This window comes from Platichthys flesus, chromosome 4 (genome assembly GCF_949316205.1).
Source record: "Platichthys flesus chromosome 4, fPlaFle2.1, whole genome shotgun sequence".
Taxonomy (NCBI): Eukaryota; Metazoa; Chordata; class Actinopteri; order Pleuronectiformes; family Pleuronectidae; genus Platichthys; species Platichthys flesus.
Genome location: NC_084948.1, coordinates 13947636 through 13964214, shown reverse-complemented (window position 1 = coordinate 13964214; position 16579 = coordinate 13947636). Strand labels below are relative to the sequence as shown.

At 43.4% G+C, this 16579-nt stretch overlaps 1 long non-coding RNA gene across 2 annotated transcripts; it reads left to right on the top strand.

Moving 5' to 3' along the window:
* The first annotated feature begins 25 nt into the window (after positions 1-25).
* On the top strand, positions 26-13659 carry LOC133951663 (uncharacterized). Of its 2 annotated transcripts, XR_009920492.1 has the most exons (3): positions 26-152; positions 13349-13468; positions 13550-13659. It is a non-coding gene; the product is annotated as an uncharacterized LOC133951663 (long non-coding RNA). The 2 variants fall into 2 exon arrangements; XR_009920491.1 differs by lacking the exon at positions 26-152 and having other exon boundaries at positions 10297-13468.
* Positions 13660-16579: the final 2920 nt, after the last annotated feature.

Sequence of the window (16579 nt, the reverse complement as noted above, 5' to 3'; positions counted from 1 at the left end):
TGAGAGGACACAGACCGACAAAGAGCGGAGCACAGCTGTGGAGAGAGACGCTGCCGCCTCCCGGCTCCGCGCAGCCAGGCCCCGCCCCGTAACCTGCTCACAGGCGGGGCTCCGCTGCAAGCAGGCGGGGAGAGGGAGGGAGGCGTCTGCTGGTGAGCGGAAGAAGCTGCATGGGGGTGTGGAGACCCGAGGGGGCCCTCTATCCAGGGCCCCGGATGGAATAATAAGTGGAGACTAGTACAACACACTTCCCCAACTGCCAAATTAAATTAGACATGGAATTGTTATCTGACAAAAATACTTCCGAGTACAAATGTAACATGTAAATCACTCAGATCCATGGTTGTAGCTCAGTAGTGTTCATTAGCATAATCAACGTTTTTTTCCAACATGGGCGGATTCATCTGTTTAGAGCCCCAAGGTTTTTTGTTTTTGTTTAGTTGGGCCCCCATTGCATTGTGTACCTAAGGGATAAAGGGATAGTTCACTCATTACCTACTCAGCACTATGCCGATGGAGGGGTGGGTGAAGTGTCCACAAAACACCTAAGGAGTTTCAGGGGTAAACAGAGTAGCAGTCAAATCTAATACAATTGAAGTAACTGTCGACAACTTCTTCAAACGTAGAAAAAAAACACCTGCTCCTGTGTCCGCAAGCCCCGACATTCAAATGATACTCAAAATGGAGTCATTTAAACTGTTTAAACACTTCACACCCACCCCTCCATCAGCACAGCGGTGAGTAGATAAAACAAGTGAATTTCTTTCTTTCTGTGAACCATCCCTTGAAATTGTCCGTACCCAATCTTCAAAATATTTCCCCCACTTCCTGTTAGGGACACGTGCAATCAGAACATGTTTATATGCAAACAGACTAAACACAAGTAAAGTAAAGCTGTTTGCATGAACTGAAAATGTTCAGAGAATTTCGTCCAGACCTTTTTTTCTGAGTTGGTCTTTACGTATATGAAGAACACCCCAGTAATCTGGACTTGCTCATAGTAAAAGTACTGTTAAAACTGGCTCAACAGTAATGAGTATACACCACTACATGTAAACTAAATGTTTCTTTCAACATGACAACCCAAAGTCTGCCTTAAAATGACCTACAAATAATTAACAATGGCTAAATTAATAATTAATCAGGTGTAATAAAGTAATTAGTTATAAATTCTAAACCATTTATGAGGTATTTCTTAAAAGACAGTGTCGATCAGCATGATAACGTTGCAGTTGGACTTGTTAAACTCAGGTAGGTGCAGTTGAGGCTTTAATCAGTAACAATGCATGAAGGCTGATTGAAAGTAGGTCATTTGTTTGAGCAAATACATTCCACAAAGGAAAATGTGTCAAGAAACGTTGCAGTTAATGTGTCTTGTGAACAGGATCATCGGTGCATACAAGTATTTGGTCATTCCAACTATATTCTTAAGAATGTCTTGTGGAGATGATTATCGCTCTTAAATTGACAGTTCCCGAAAAGCTGAAACTGCACTAAGAACATTTGGTTGTTTTGTCACACACCGCCGTGTAATTTCACAGGAGACTAAACATGAAACCTGCTGAGACACGATTACAATTCCGGCAAAAGCAGATATAGAGGGAGGTGAGTCATTTTTCATACACTAATCCAACATCCACTGGTTTCTTAATAATGTATTCAAGAAGCCAGACTCTGTCCCGTGCAACTGATCACATTTCCATCAGGGAGTGTAATGTTTACTGAGTCAGCTTCCCTCTCCTCCCAGTTTAACCACAAGTCGTTCTCAAGAACCTGTTGTGCTGCAAGTGTCTTCCGGTGCAAGTTTCGTTGTTTGCAGTTGAGAAGAGTTCAGCGGTTTTTATGTGAGAAGCTTGGTGTTATCATTGTATCAGTTTCCATGTCAGTTCTATGTGGCTTCAGCTGTGTGGCTTTAACAAGCACGTTATGAGAGTTGGAACCTGCTGTCCCCTTTCAACAGGAACTAGAAACAGGATTCTGTAAGAAGTCAATTTAAGGAACCACATCTAAATACTCAGCCAAGCATTTAACTCATTTAGTTTTACTGTTGAGTCGTCTCTGTGAGGATGAGAGATAATAGATAGATGAAACATTCGGCCTTGTTCATTTTCCTACTCTTTTAAAAAGTGAAATAACAGGAAATTAAAGTAATCGCCCCCCCCCCCCCCCCCCCCCCTCCCGGAAAGTGAAAACACTAAATTGAATATGTAATTCATGAGATTGATTATCTATTAATAACCCTCTCAGCTGTGTTTAAGCACGTGTGTGTTTTGTAACATCTGCCACCATTAACCCCTGAACTTAAATGACAAAGGGTCAAAAGGGCATTTGTGCTTATGCACCGCAGCTATTGACATGCAAATCCCTTCACACCACAAACCACCAATGGATGGCTGAGCTGTTCATGAGTGGTTCACTTTTCCGCGTGCGGGCCACTAGCTGTGGCTCAAGAGGTTAGAGATTAACATAAATGTGTACCACCGTACGCCATGCAGACAAACACACATTTCGTCAGAGCAGCTTCCAGTGAGGGTTAGTAATTGGGAAATTACATGCTTGCAGCTGAAGACACTGGGGAGCTGACGTACTATACGAGGGCCTGGTTTCACACCGGCCGATCTCGAGCATTCCTCCTCAGCTGACAACCATAACGAAGTCTCATTGTTCGAGTTGTGACTTGTCTCGGAGGACGCCCCAATAATAGAGATACCTGCCTGCCAACCCCTGCTCACTTATTGTCTCGCAAAAGTCAGTGAGGGAGCTCAGCGCATGAAACAACAAGTTCTGCGAGTATCCTTTAATACAGCTGGGAAGCAGCTGCTCTTATGATTGATAGTAACCTAAAGGAATATGGCGTACGTGTTGTACTCGTGAGATTAAAAATAGCATACCATAGAGATCACCTGTACTGAGAGTATTATTAGAGTATTTATATGTCAGGAATCAGAAACTCGCACAAAAACAAGGTCATTCTAAGACTTAGGTTTTAAACAGTGTTTTAAACACCAGCATTGTAGCTCTGCATCAGTAATAACCTCTGTGCTAATTACACACCTGAAAAGAAATACCACATGACCGTTTACACGCACTGGTCATGTGCATGCTGGTGTTAACAGGAAGCAGACTGTCCACTCTGAAGTTTGTAGCTCTGTTAAAGAAAATACTACAAACGACAATGGTGAGAAGTAGGAGCAACAATGAGGCAGAACTGTCAATGAGGCTACTACCGTTTTCCGTTTTAGTTTGAAACCATCCTTTTCGAGCTTTAAAAATCCCATTCATATTAATATAAGTATAAACTGTGTCTGATGCGCTCCCCTGAGTTTTCGAGGTAAAACAGGGTCAACAGCCTTTCCAAACTTCTCTGTTTGACGTGTTCAAAAACTCGGGAGTATAGTGGACAGCATCCAAAAACTGAGACCTCATCGGTCCCAGTGGATAAACTTCTGCCGTGTTGCCTCCCTGAAAAGTAGATCAAAGGTCGGAGCAGCAGGGCGGATGCTTTTCAGGGCGGCAACATGAGCCCAGGTGTGTTTGGAAACCCGCGGCGGCCGTCCGCTCTCTCTCAGTCCCCAATTAAACAGACAGTGGACTAATTCTATGAAGCGACGGCACATGAAAGGGGATTGGGCGGGTCTTTGTAAGTGGCGGGGTAAAGGTGCTGTGTTTCACCCCCCCCCCCCCCCGCGCCCCCCTCCCTTCTGAATCTTATCAGTTCACATGCCTGCACACAGCACAATGACTGGAGGCAGATCAGTTGACGCTGGTGACAGGTCCTCAGCCTTGACACGCCTGTTTTACACATAAACTGTTCCACTGCATGGAAACCAGAAATACTTTTATTGAGGTGATTAGCGTCGGACTGGCAGTGGAAGAAAGTCCCTGTGTATAATTGCCGTCATTATAGGCTACTCATTATTTCTCACAGCAATCATAATGGGTAAATTGGATTTTACTGTTTGGAGTGTGTTGTGTTAGGGTTAAAGGTTGAAGGTAAAACATCTATATAACTACATGATACCTAATATACAGTTTTGGGTAGGTTTTGTATGAGTGCAAAAAGTTCGTTCTTTACTTTTACTCGAGGGAAATGACTCGTAAAGTAGCTGTTCATTTGCATAAGTAACCCAAGTATCTGATGAACTCTTCCACCACTGATCAGGCTTCAGTGATGTGGCGGATAGCATGTGAGTGACCTGGCACTGTTTGCTTTATATGACTAAAGGTCCGGATATGTGTTACCTCCAACGCCCATAGCAGGTGCCTCTGTTTGTGAGTCAGCAACACAGCTTGTAGCGAGCATTCAAATCAAAACTGGTTCTGTGTGTCTTATACCACCTCAGAGAAATGCTTTTAGAAGCAACTCTTAACTAACCGATAACTGCCTTCTCGTAACACATGATGCATCATGCAAAACAAGGAGTTAATGGGCTGTACGAAATAGCCTCATGAATGCTTGGAACATGTCGGTGATGTGAATAAAGTTAAATAAGGGGTATTTATATGGTTTGTATTATCCCAATGTTTTAATCCAGCCAAAGGCAGAAGACGTGGAACATTGCCTGTGGTATCCACAAGGATAGAAGAAGTATGAAAAAGCCATTGTAGCAGGGAGATAAAAACACAGGCCTAAGCAGAACATTAAAAAATATGACGCATTTGCTTGGCTCACCCTGGATGTTTCCCATCTAAACCATGTGTTTTTAGGTCATCGGTACAAAGAAAATCCCACAGCTGCTTTGTGTTGCATGCAGCATGAAACAAACCTGCATCGGAATAATCAAAAAGCTGTCAAGCAGTCTGAATGAATGAGTTTAAAAGGCAAATAGGCTTTTAAAAGACACAGGTAGCATCACCAGCTGCAGCCAGACAGAGCCGATGTGCATTAAATGTCTTTCCCTCTCACATATTCTTTTTTAATTTGTTTTTGCAGTGAATGTTTATTACGTGAACACACCCAGAGTTATTTGAGGTATTCTCTGACTAAAATAGTTCTCTTTGTGTTCTGTGTTCCAGCTACACATAGGAAAACTAAACAAGAGGGTCTGTTTCAGATGTGTTGGGTTTCGCATGCACCAAAATCTACTTTTGGGAGACTAATAGTAAAAAAAAAAAAGGTGAACGATTTAAGAGATGATGTAACCAGGTATCTCAAACAGTTCAATGGGATGTTAATGGCACAAAATGCAGGCGGGAATAATATATCAAAGCTGCCGTCCCTGCTGGAATATAAATGGCACCAGGAATTCCTCACATCTATTGAACCTTCCTGCAGAGCGGCTCGGGATCTCTCCGCACGACGTCTCAACTTTTCTTGCACACAGACAGGCACACTCTTGTTATCCTGCAGCTCTGAAATACAAACCACAGAGACATCATTCCCTTTGTGATCTAACCAGTCAGGCGACCTGTAAATTTGTCTCTCAGGCGCTCTCACCTTCACTGACAACAGGACTTAACCTGAAGTAATTAGCAGAGATATGACAAGCACGCTGCTTTGTGCGGACGGAGTGCAATCCTAATATGCCAACTATTTTTAGTGAGTGTGTGTGTGTGTATGTGCATATTTGTACTCAAACTTTCCTGCACGTGTTGTCCACCCATGTTTGAGTGTGTCTGAATGCATGCACATTTTAACTACCTCACACAATGAGTTATGTGGCCTTAGGCACTTTTACAGCTGAGTCACATGCACTATCATGTGTACCAGTGCTTCATCTGCTGTCGGGATGTGGGTCTTATACTGGGGTGGAGTGGAGGGTGGTGAGATCATTGCAGCCTTTTACAGGTATTGATTTTCGGTACTTTTGGTATTAACATTTATAGGGTAGAGCAAAGAGTGTCACGTGCGTGTGAGCTGCATTAATGTAGCCTACGTTTGAAGGTATGTTAATTTATGTTACTCTAGCAGAGCTGTAAATATGTCAGGTTGAACCAGACTGATAGCCTACTACCTTGTCACCAGTGTAGTTGTAACACAACTGATTTGTCTCTGTGTTGAACATTAAGTCCCAAAAAGGAGGTTGTGTTTTCACCCCTGTCTTTTGGTGTGTTTGTAAGAAACATCCGTAAGACTTGGAAGGATGGGACATGGGCCAAGAAAGGGATTCTTTTGGATTGGGAATTTTTCTGAATCTTAATGTAAAGAATCAGCCATATCTATAGGACAGATCTCTGGAGCGGTTCTCAGACATGAATTCTGGAAAATGTCCGAAAACAACTCAGCAGGAGAACATGCGGGTCAGATGTGCGACAACAACAGAAAAATGTCTTACACATTTAGGTGAGGGGTGAGGCCTGCAGAGCATGCAGGACATGATGCTTTTTGTTTACAGCACTTCGAAAAAGACATCGGCCCTTATCACCAAAAGGCCCTTGTGTATTCTACGTGCATAACGCCTTTTTTCATCCTACAATTCTTCTTATTTTCAGTTTTGTGTTAATTGTGTAGAACTCCAGTCACTCGCAGGGAATCTTCCTGACATATTCCGTACATTTTACCAGGAGACTGGCAGGGGAAGTTTCATGAAAAGGCAACAGACTTCGACATTTGCATTTCACATTCAGCCCCTCCAGAAGATTTCAGGGAAATGTCTGCACTCCGGAGCAAGTCGGAAAGCCGCTTATGAGTGTGTGCAATTTGGTGTAGCTCCAAAAGGGAGCCTCGGAGCCCTGGCTGAGGTATGCGCTCGACTGAGTACCTTTCGAGTTTATTCGTCTTTTTTTTAACCAACAAGTCAGTGATAAAGCATGATACCTTTTTTTAAAGAATTTTTTAGGCGTCTGACCATACATTAACCTTTAGAAGGAAACGTTTCAGTGTCATATCCAATTTGTCTGAACCGACCCCTAAAGGTTAGAATGACCTACTCACACACAGGCTCAAAGCAGGTTAGCCTATCAAGGTTATATGCTGCTATGGCAACATAACAGGAATGTGTGTGTTTGTGTGTGTGTGCTTTGGTGGTCTCTTTTGATGATCAATTCCAAGAGTTCGGCATTAGTGTATGTTCGAGGTTCAAGGAGAAGGGGGGGCGGGGGGAGATTGAGAAGAAAGAAAGAGGGAAGGGAGACTGGGAGGGTCAGAGGAGAGGTTGATGGTCAGCTTCACAAAAGGCTATTTGGCCGTGGTTCCCGGGTCACGGCTTAGAGGGCAGGAAGTAGTGCAACCATATGCGGCACTTGAGGATAGGCCCTCCCTACCCCCCCAGTGGTCTGCCCCCCCCCCTCCCCCCCACACACACACACACCCACAGGTCACCCAGTGTGCCTTGACAATGTATGTTGATCAAAGGCAGGCTCTAGCTCTTTGGGGGAGGCGGTATAGGAGATTAGCCCCAGACAGAGTGCGAATGTGTGTGTGTGTGTGTGTGTGTGAGTGTGTTTGTGTCTGCGTGTGTGCGTGTGTCAGTGCGCGTTCTCATGTGCTGTGCAGTGCTGTAGGTCAGCAGGTCTTGAGTTATTTCTCTAAAGCCTGCCAGTCATCTAGGTTTCTTCCGAGCAGTCCACAGTTTTAAGTGGTTGATGCTGTTTTTGGAGATTGCCACAAGTAATATTTGCTACTGATGAGTCAAACATAAGACAAAAGTACCTAACTACAGACTACATTTCCCATGATGCAAATTGGAATACTTTTCATAAAACCCTCTCTACCTGGAGAAAAGAGTGGATGGTTCCACCTCCATGGAACCAGTTTGTCTCACAGATTTTTGGTTATCCATTTTCTTCAAGACCAGATAACCCTTGTGAACTCATAAGCCGTTTTCAGACATGACCTGCGGGTAAATTCCGGAGAATTGGCTACACAGTTTGCCTTTCACACATGCACAACTCAGGGGGGAGGTTGTCTGCACAACGCAGTTCTCAACAGCATCAAATCCTAACATTATTAAGCCGAGAGGTTTAGCTGCCGGGTCCAGCAGGCAGAGGCAGGAAGTGACGTATTAACTCCACTGCCTAGATCCCATTGTTTCGTTGACAACACACAGACACCGTCTTCAGCTCTTAGTACCAAAAACAAACTTAACAGCTTCGTCTGTGTCGTCTACGAGTCTTTCGCCGGAAGATATTTGTTTTCTTATGTTTTGCGTCTGTGGCCTGTTGAAAGTGTAATCAACCCCCCCCCCCCCCCACACACACACACACACACACACACACTTGCTTGCGGTGAATCCAGCAGGGGTCCCCTGCAGTGTTCACACATTGACTTCTCCTGAATTTCTATGGACATTATAATAAGGGGCCAGGCAGAGAAACACTGCAGACACTGCAGAGCGCTTCACTGGAACATTTTACTTCACACATACACCTCCTCCGGAGAAAATACGGAGGAACTGCAGAGTTCAGTGCATGTCTGAAAGCAGCTATAAGGACAGGGATTTGATAAAGCTCCCTCGGTGCCACAGAAGACATTGCACAACGATTTAAATCGATCCTTAAACTTCCCCCTTAGAGAAAATAACACGGCTTTGGATTGCTTAAATGTGTTTCAGGGTAATGCTTGGCACCACAGATTATGTAACAAACAAACAAACAAACAAACACATGGTGCCAGTTTCTTTAGTCACACATGGCGGAAATTAAATTCCCTTCCTTTCTGTCTCAGCTTTTAGGGTTTAAAGGGAAACTACAGTATATTTCAACCGGGCGAGTTGCAATGTGATCTCTATAAATCATAACTTTTGACTCACCACCTCTCCTTTAGAAGCGCTGTTTTAGAATATAAACTTGGATTAAATCGACTTATTCTTTACATAGTTCTTCTTGAAAGGATATTTGAAAAATGTTTTTAGCAATGACCCCCAGACTATCTGTTTATTTTATCCTTATACTGTAAATAAAGATGGACGACATGACGGCTGCTCAAAGGGTGAACCCAAGGCGTCTCTATTCTCCCCTGGTGGCTGATAGCGGTAGAGGTGATATATCCGGCCATCCCGATGTTAGTGGATCATTTCTGGATACTGGGAGATAGTGGAAATATGCTGCCCATCTTTATGTTAAAGGATGGTTCACCCTGAAAAATGAAAATCCGCTAATTATCTACACATTACTACACCGATGGAGAGGTGTTTGAATTGTTTCAGTCCACAAACACTTTCAGGGGTAAACAATGTTGCAGCCAAATCCAACACAATTAAAGTACTGGTGTTACATTTTTCAAATGTAATAAAATAACAGAAAAAACACACAACAGGCCTCCTTACAGTTCGTGTGTCATCCTGATGTCCGGAAGCCCACATATTCAAGGATGGGACGAGCTGGTGACACGACTCATGGAAATCGTCCGTAGACCAGTCAGTCATATTTTTCAGATTGGCCTTCACACAGAGCAAATATGTTTTGACCCAGATTAGGCCCACATTATCACACTGCCAGTCTTCTGGCCCACATAACGCATGGAACGAAAGCCAGAGCAATACCTCATGTCAACCATAGGTGCCAAAGGTCGCCCGAATTAGTTTTTTGCTTTTTGAGCCATATTCCCCATTCACCACATGGGCCACTGTAGGTTCACATCCAGATTATTATACATTACCCAGAGCACCGCATGTTTCCCATAAAGAGGCCCACATTTGTTTTAGGATATTTGGGTCACATTTGCTATTTTGCAAGTGGGCCAGAAGTGCTGCATCATTGCCTCAGGTGGCCCACATCTGCATGCTATCTTGGCTCCAAGGAGGTGGTCTCTGAACTGGGACACAGCTTATGGGTTTCTCTTGCTAATGCTTGAAACATTTTACACGTAGTTAGAACTAAAAATATATAGGATCATCTCAAGTTTAAAGGGCAGAGGAGCAGAGGTAGCTAGAGCTGCAATGCCAATGATGTATTTCTGCTTGCAGTATTGATGATTCATGCTTCTCAATCCATTGTTGGTTGTACGGACCTAGCTACTGTATTGACGTGAATGAATAGCTAAGTAGTTGCGTTAGCCGAACAGAAAATCTGCAGTCGAGTGAAGCCAAGATATTCGACAAATTAATTTCAACATGTACAGTCACGGCTTTCGTAGTTGAGCCCTAGCTGTTTTGAGTTGTATTTGTTGTTGGCTCTGTTGTGTTGGTGACACTTGTTAAAATGCTCACAAGCTCAGGTTGCTCGCACATATTTTTGCTCGGGTCAGGCCTGTTTTTGTTGTGGTTGTTGTTGTTGGCAGAGGCTACTTAAAACAAGCGCTAAGGAGTCTGGGCAGGTTTGACATCTACTTTGTTCGCTTCATCATCTCAGATTTGAGCAGAAGTGACACTCCCCTGAGAATACCGCCTTACACGCCTCACTGGAGAGAGCGAGCATACGCCAGCCAGAGGAAGGTGAGTTGAAGAAGGAGAACACACACACACGCACAAAGTTGCAAGGGAGTATTCACAAATATGAGGGATGACTGTCTAGAGCTGCGCCGTCACAGAGGATTTAATCATATCTGGATCCGGAAAAGTTGGAAAAGGGGGGGACACAGAAGCAAAACACAAGGGCAACGCAGAGAGAGAAGAAAAGTTCCCGAGAAATGTCTCTTCCTCACTCACAGAGGGAGCTGTGTGCTCTGCAGCCGGGCGATAACAGGGTGGGGGGGGAAGAAAGAGGGCAACGGCGGAGGTGACGAGGGGAGGCCGAGCAGGTGGACATGAGCCAACACGTCCATGGGGCAGAAACTGTGGCTCCGGAGAGGAGAGAGGAGGAGAGGAGAGGAGAGGAGGAATTTTAATGACCCAGAAACTAGCCCAGCAGGTCTGCAGGGGTTGGATGCCACAGATACCTCACTCTAAATCTCCCACCTCACTCGGTAGAGAAGGACCCCTCTAACCTCTGTATTTTGTATAACCCTGCTGCCAATACGTTTTTTTTTAACTGGTCAGTGTCTCTATGTGTAGCTCTTTGTATTTAACATCCAAAGTCCTGTTTTGTTTAGATCTTTTTATCCTTGTATAAAAGTTAATGTGTACTTTAAGTGTATGACTCTCCTTTTCCCTCCAGCTGATGTCCCTAGTTTCTCTCTGACCCGTCATGTCACCCTCCCTCAGTCAGAGCGCTGGGATCTGCTATTTTCCTTTCTCTGTCAGACTCAGTTTCGTTCTCGCAGGCCTCAGGAATCTCTCCCTCTCTTATTCTAATCAGTTTAGGAGCAGACGGCTGAATGTCCTAGTGTAGCTTTACTGGCAGTGTTTACATGGCCCAATGTGCGCATGTGACCTGTGTGTGTTTGTGTGTGTTGGCTGGGACAGTATGAAGGCAGAGAGAATTTTTGGTTTTCATTCTTCATGCTTGCATCGGTCTTGAGCTTGGTTATTATATTTAAAGTTATCTATAGACTACTTTAATAAAACACTGTTGTTGTTACTGTTGTTAGGAATGTTTTATTGTTTTTTAAATTAATTAATCATATTCTACACTATTTTTTATACCTTCTCCCATCGACGTAACTATAAAAAAATTGGCCTCGTCTCTCTTGATTTCATTTTATCATATTTTCCAGGCGTCTGTCTCCCACATTATCCTGCTCAGGTTAAAGAAACAATATAAACCTGAGATGATGTCTGCTGTTGAGAATTTGATCATTAAACTCAAGGAGGAGGTTATGCTTGTCTGTGTTTGTTTGTTTGTTGGCCGGATTACAAAAGAACTTCACAACCAATTTCCATGAAATATTGTTGGGTGGGGTATGAGTCGAGAATGAATGCAATGAATTTGGAATCGGATCAAGATCAGGGGGCTGATCAAGGATTATTGTTTTATACTCTTCAAAATTGTGAGATGCAGTATAGGGTATTTTTCAACCTATTTATTGATTTTTTACAATTCATGGATCTTCATAAAAATCCAAAATCACATGTTTAGGGGACTGATGTCTTTGATTGTTGAGATTTGGTAGTGATACTGATAAAACTGTGGATTAATTGAATTAAAATGTGGTTTCGTAAGGCTACTCCAATGAGTGGCCTTCTAGTTTGGAAAATGTAACTGAGCGAGTAACTGAAAGTGTAAAATATCGTTGCCAATAAACAAGTAAGTGGACATTGACACTGACACTATTATGCCACTTGACCGGGGTATCACCTCGACCGAGTGTTGCTGTCGTTCCCATGGTGACCTGGCAACCCTGGCGTGCAGGTTTTAGCTACAGAAACTTGAGGTCGAAGCAAACGGAGAGAAAAGAGGACGTGGAGGATCTTTCTGTTCAGGAAGTGGCAACTGTTTGCTTTGCTTGCATCTCTAAAAATGGTATGAATGTTGCCATTGGACAGGATGTTGTACATCTGTTCAGTTGTGTAATTGTACTACACGATAATGCAATCACTGTGTGGACACATCCATATCCATCATATGGAGTAAGTTATATTCTTATTGTATCTAATCCAGTTCGGAGAGGGGAAATCACACATGATCAGGCTGATTGCTGTTGATGAATACAACTTCCAAACAGCCAAAGGTTACTGGACGGGAATAAAAAGCAAAACAAAATAGCCTACTCTTTACTTTAGGACACTCCCTAGCCAAACCTAATATACCTCAGTAACTAATTATATATCTTTTCCTTTTTTTCTTTTTATCTCCCTCTCTTCCTTTTCCGTCTCCCTGCTTGTTTTTTTTCCAGTTATGTTTTTTATCAATTTGGGATGTTGGGACTATGGATGGGAGTGGGTGGGACGTGGGGGTGTACAGTGCTCATTGTAAAGTTGAGTGGTATCTACGTCTTTGTGTTTCTCTCTCACCACTGTCAGGGATCATTTCCTAAGAAATAAAGAGTATATATTGTCAGTGGTGAACCAGAGGGTTTCAGTATCAATCGTTTACTCCATCTGTCCATGCCTTCATCTGCCCAAAACTCCAGCAGCCAGATTGCCATGATTTTACAGATGTGATCCCCACAGAGGGGTTCTTAATGATTTTGCTGACCCACTGACCTCACATCTGTCTGGATCAACACTCTATCATCAAATGAAAGCGCATATTCATGGTCTCCAGCAGATAGACATGCACATTTAAATATGTGAGACTCCTCACCAAGCACCAGCATCACGTCACACTTGGACTCTCCACAGGATATTCTCTTACACAAAAAACTCAGACAAGATTCATGTTATTTATAGTGTATAGGGCAGATGTCCCACCATGATACACAAATACAAATATCCTCAATGTATTGTTCTGTTGTTCTATTTGGAACTTTCATACAACTGCAGGGTCACGTAGAGGGGTTTAAAACTTTACTTTGATTTTGAAACCAGGATTGTTATGCCCTCTGCCTCATCTGCCACCTAGTTTCTCTCTTTTCTCTCTCTCTCTCTCTCTCTCTCTCTCTCTCTCTCTCTCTCTCTCTCTCTCTCTCTCTCTCTCTCTCTCTGTGCAGGTGAAGACACTGATTGCAGATGAGGGCCTGGTATGCTGGAGTTGGGGCCTTGATTGACCAGCTGCCTTTATAAGCTCCACTCCTGCTCTCAGTCTGCGCCGGACTATAAGCGAAGTTACAGTCAGTTGTCGCAGCCAAGATTTAAGATTTCCTTAAGGTCCTGTTCATTCCCTGTCTGACTTTCTCTGTCTTCCGGCCCAGGACCAGCAGCTGGAGTACTGCCCCGACTCCAGCCCCTGCCTGTCTACCTACCTGCCTGCTTGCCTGCCCGCCTGTGTTATTGGACTTCCAATAAATTATATTTAACTTTACTTCTGCCTCAGCCTATGTCTCTGCCTCTGTGTCCGAAGCCTGGCCCTAACAAGGATATTAAAGTATCAGTTTTATCACTGGCGTATTGTATGGCAGTAAAATGTCATTTATTGCTCCGTTGACCTGTGTACACAGCATCACATTCTCACAAAATCACAAGATTTAACTCACAATGTTTGTTATTTGTCCACATTTTTCTGTTTCAACTTCTCTCTGTGTGTGTTATTGTCTCTACTCCTGTTGATCTGCGATAGTCATTTCTTCTACTTATCCTGTCATATTAGGTTTCCCTTTCCTCCTCCCTCGCTGACCATCCATCATTCCAAATGACAAGTACACAAAGACATCAGACGGATGGGGAGAGAAACAGGAGAAAAACAACGAGAAAGAGGGCTGTTGGCAATGGTATTAAGATTTCTGCTGTATCACTGACTGAAGGAGCGTTGGTGGAGGATGATAGAAAGAATGACACTCCGGCGTTTCCTGACTGGAAAAACAGTTTGGCACAAATGATTGCACCCGCACACTCACTCTTGCACAGATACAGCAATGTTGACAGGAAAACAGCTTGTTGCCAGGACGGTGATTTCATTTATTGCTTCCCCTCGACCTCCGTTCATGCAGCGTAGCGAACAGCCACACGCACACACAAGCTTTGATATACACATTAACAGATTGACCTACGGGTGAAAGTATTGTTATCGTGGGTACATGTGCCTTTTTGTTTTTTTAAAGGGTCTGTGGATGCTCGGGACACAGTCCGTCTCTGTGTTGTTTGTGTTTGTGTGGGTTGTCGCACATCTGACTCACACCGATGCTGAACTTTATCCCCTGTACGTTCTCCACAGGAAGCGTGTGCACAGCGGTTGCCTTTGTGTTGCGACAGGGCTTGAAATGGAGTCAATCACCTCATTTCCTGGCAAAAGGGCAGAGTGGTGTGAGAGAGGGAGGAGAAAAAAAACAGCAGGAAAAAAAAGCAGAGGACAAATCAGCTTTTTAATCACACAGAGTCCAGGAAGTGTATAAGCAGCAGGGCGGTGTAATGAACAACAAGTTGTCCTCCATCCACAGTTCATGACCTTCTATAGATAAACACACTCCCTGCTGAAGTGTCCTTGAGCAATAAGAGTCTGAATCCTCACCCGCTCTGTAGAGGGCGTTCTGATCTGAGACCTCCATTTAAAACCGAAGAAAACAAGACAGTGTCTCTCTACAGGGAGTCACCAGCAATCACGCTCAATTAATTAATAATATCACTATACTAATTCGATGGAGAAAATATGAAGACTTTAGCTCCACCTACTGGTCTGGAGCTGCCATACAACTGCTGGATGACAGGGACAGAAGGAAAAGACAATCGAAAAGAAATTAAGGGTGAGTCAGGTAAGGAAGAGTCAACACACACACACGCAGACACACACACACACACACACACACACACACACACACACAAACAGCTCTGCATTCTGTATTCTAAACATGTGGGTATGAGGCTGTTCAGACTTCCCAAAAATTTAAGACAGAACTCATCTGTACCAGATGGATTGTTTTTTACAGTTAGAATAATACTCAGTGCCACTGTACAACACCTCCCACTCACTCTCTTTCCTTGTGTCAAACCCTTAAAACATTTGAATTAAAGATTCCCTATTTTACTTTGTCCTATTAGCCATGTGCAGCGTTCACAAAAATCGTCCTACAAATAATTTTTCAGAAATATATTTGCAGTTTTTTGACACTTAAGAACATCCTATACTCAGCGATTTTCACGACAGATTCACTGTATAGATATATTTATTTTTTAAAGAAAGACAAAGGGGAAAAAATGACATATGAATAGGTTAATGATATTAATATGTACAATGTGAAACATTGCATAGGATAGGAACATTGCTTAGACTTTAAACAAACAAGATATAACATGTTAAATTATGTGTTTTTAAGTGTTGGTGGAGTTTTTTGGTTTTGGAAAGCTGTCCACCCACAATCCATCTTCTCATCCTTCCATCCACGAGGAAACAAAAATGTGAAATATTCCTCTGCAAGGGAGTCAAATTGAAAAGGATGGCGAACATACGCTGGAAATACAGACCCAATCATAGACAAAGCGAGGTGGAGTAAACCTCATAGGATACTCTAACAGAAACCAGAGATGGCTAAATAGTGAGGCGGACAGAGAAATTAAAACAGTTGAGAAGAGAGAGGGGAGAAAACGTTCAGGAGGGGAGTCAAATGCAGCAGTAGGGAGGAGGTGGTAATATGGAAAATGTGCTGCTTGCTACCGGCTCTGTGCAACGGTTAAGTCATAGAGATTGTATGATTCACTCGAGGACTGCTGACCCATCTGGAACACAGCTGCAAATGTGCTGGATGTGTGTGTGTATGTGTGTATGTGTGTGTGAGCACACAGCAGTGTCTGTGCTGCCTACGTGTTGGAGATAAAGCCACCATGTGTTTTTTTAGCTGGAACCAGAGGGTTTATCTCACCCCACCCTCCCACAACCGTTCTCTGGAGCGGGAGGCACACGTACGCTCGCTACATTTGATGAGTCGGCCCTCACCCCCTCTGAGTTCACCACCAGCGCGACTGTCATCCACAGAATTTCCAGGAAGGTCCTGGAGGAGGACTCAAGAGGGTGCCAGGAAAGACATCCTGATCGATTTATGAGGATTTCACAACAAGTACGAAGGACGGATTACTCTGTTTTTACTGCCCTGTTTCACTTAATAACTAATAGCTTTGACCATCATCTCCTACAGCTATTACCTTCATCATTCATCTTTAAATGTCTTTTAGAACTGGTAAAAACCACAACGTATTCACATCAATAAATAACTAGGAATCCTAACACTCCGACATGAAGGTTTCCATTAAAAATAACTGTTCTACTGGCAAAGCCTTTTTTGAAAGTACTAATT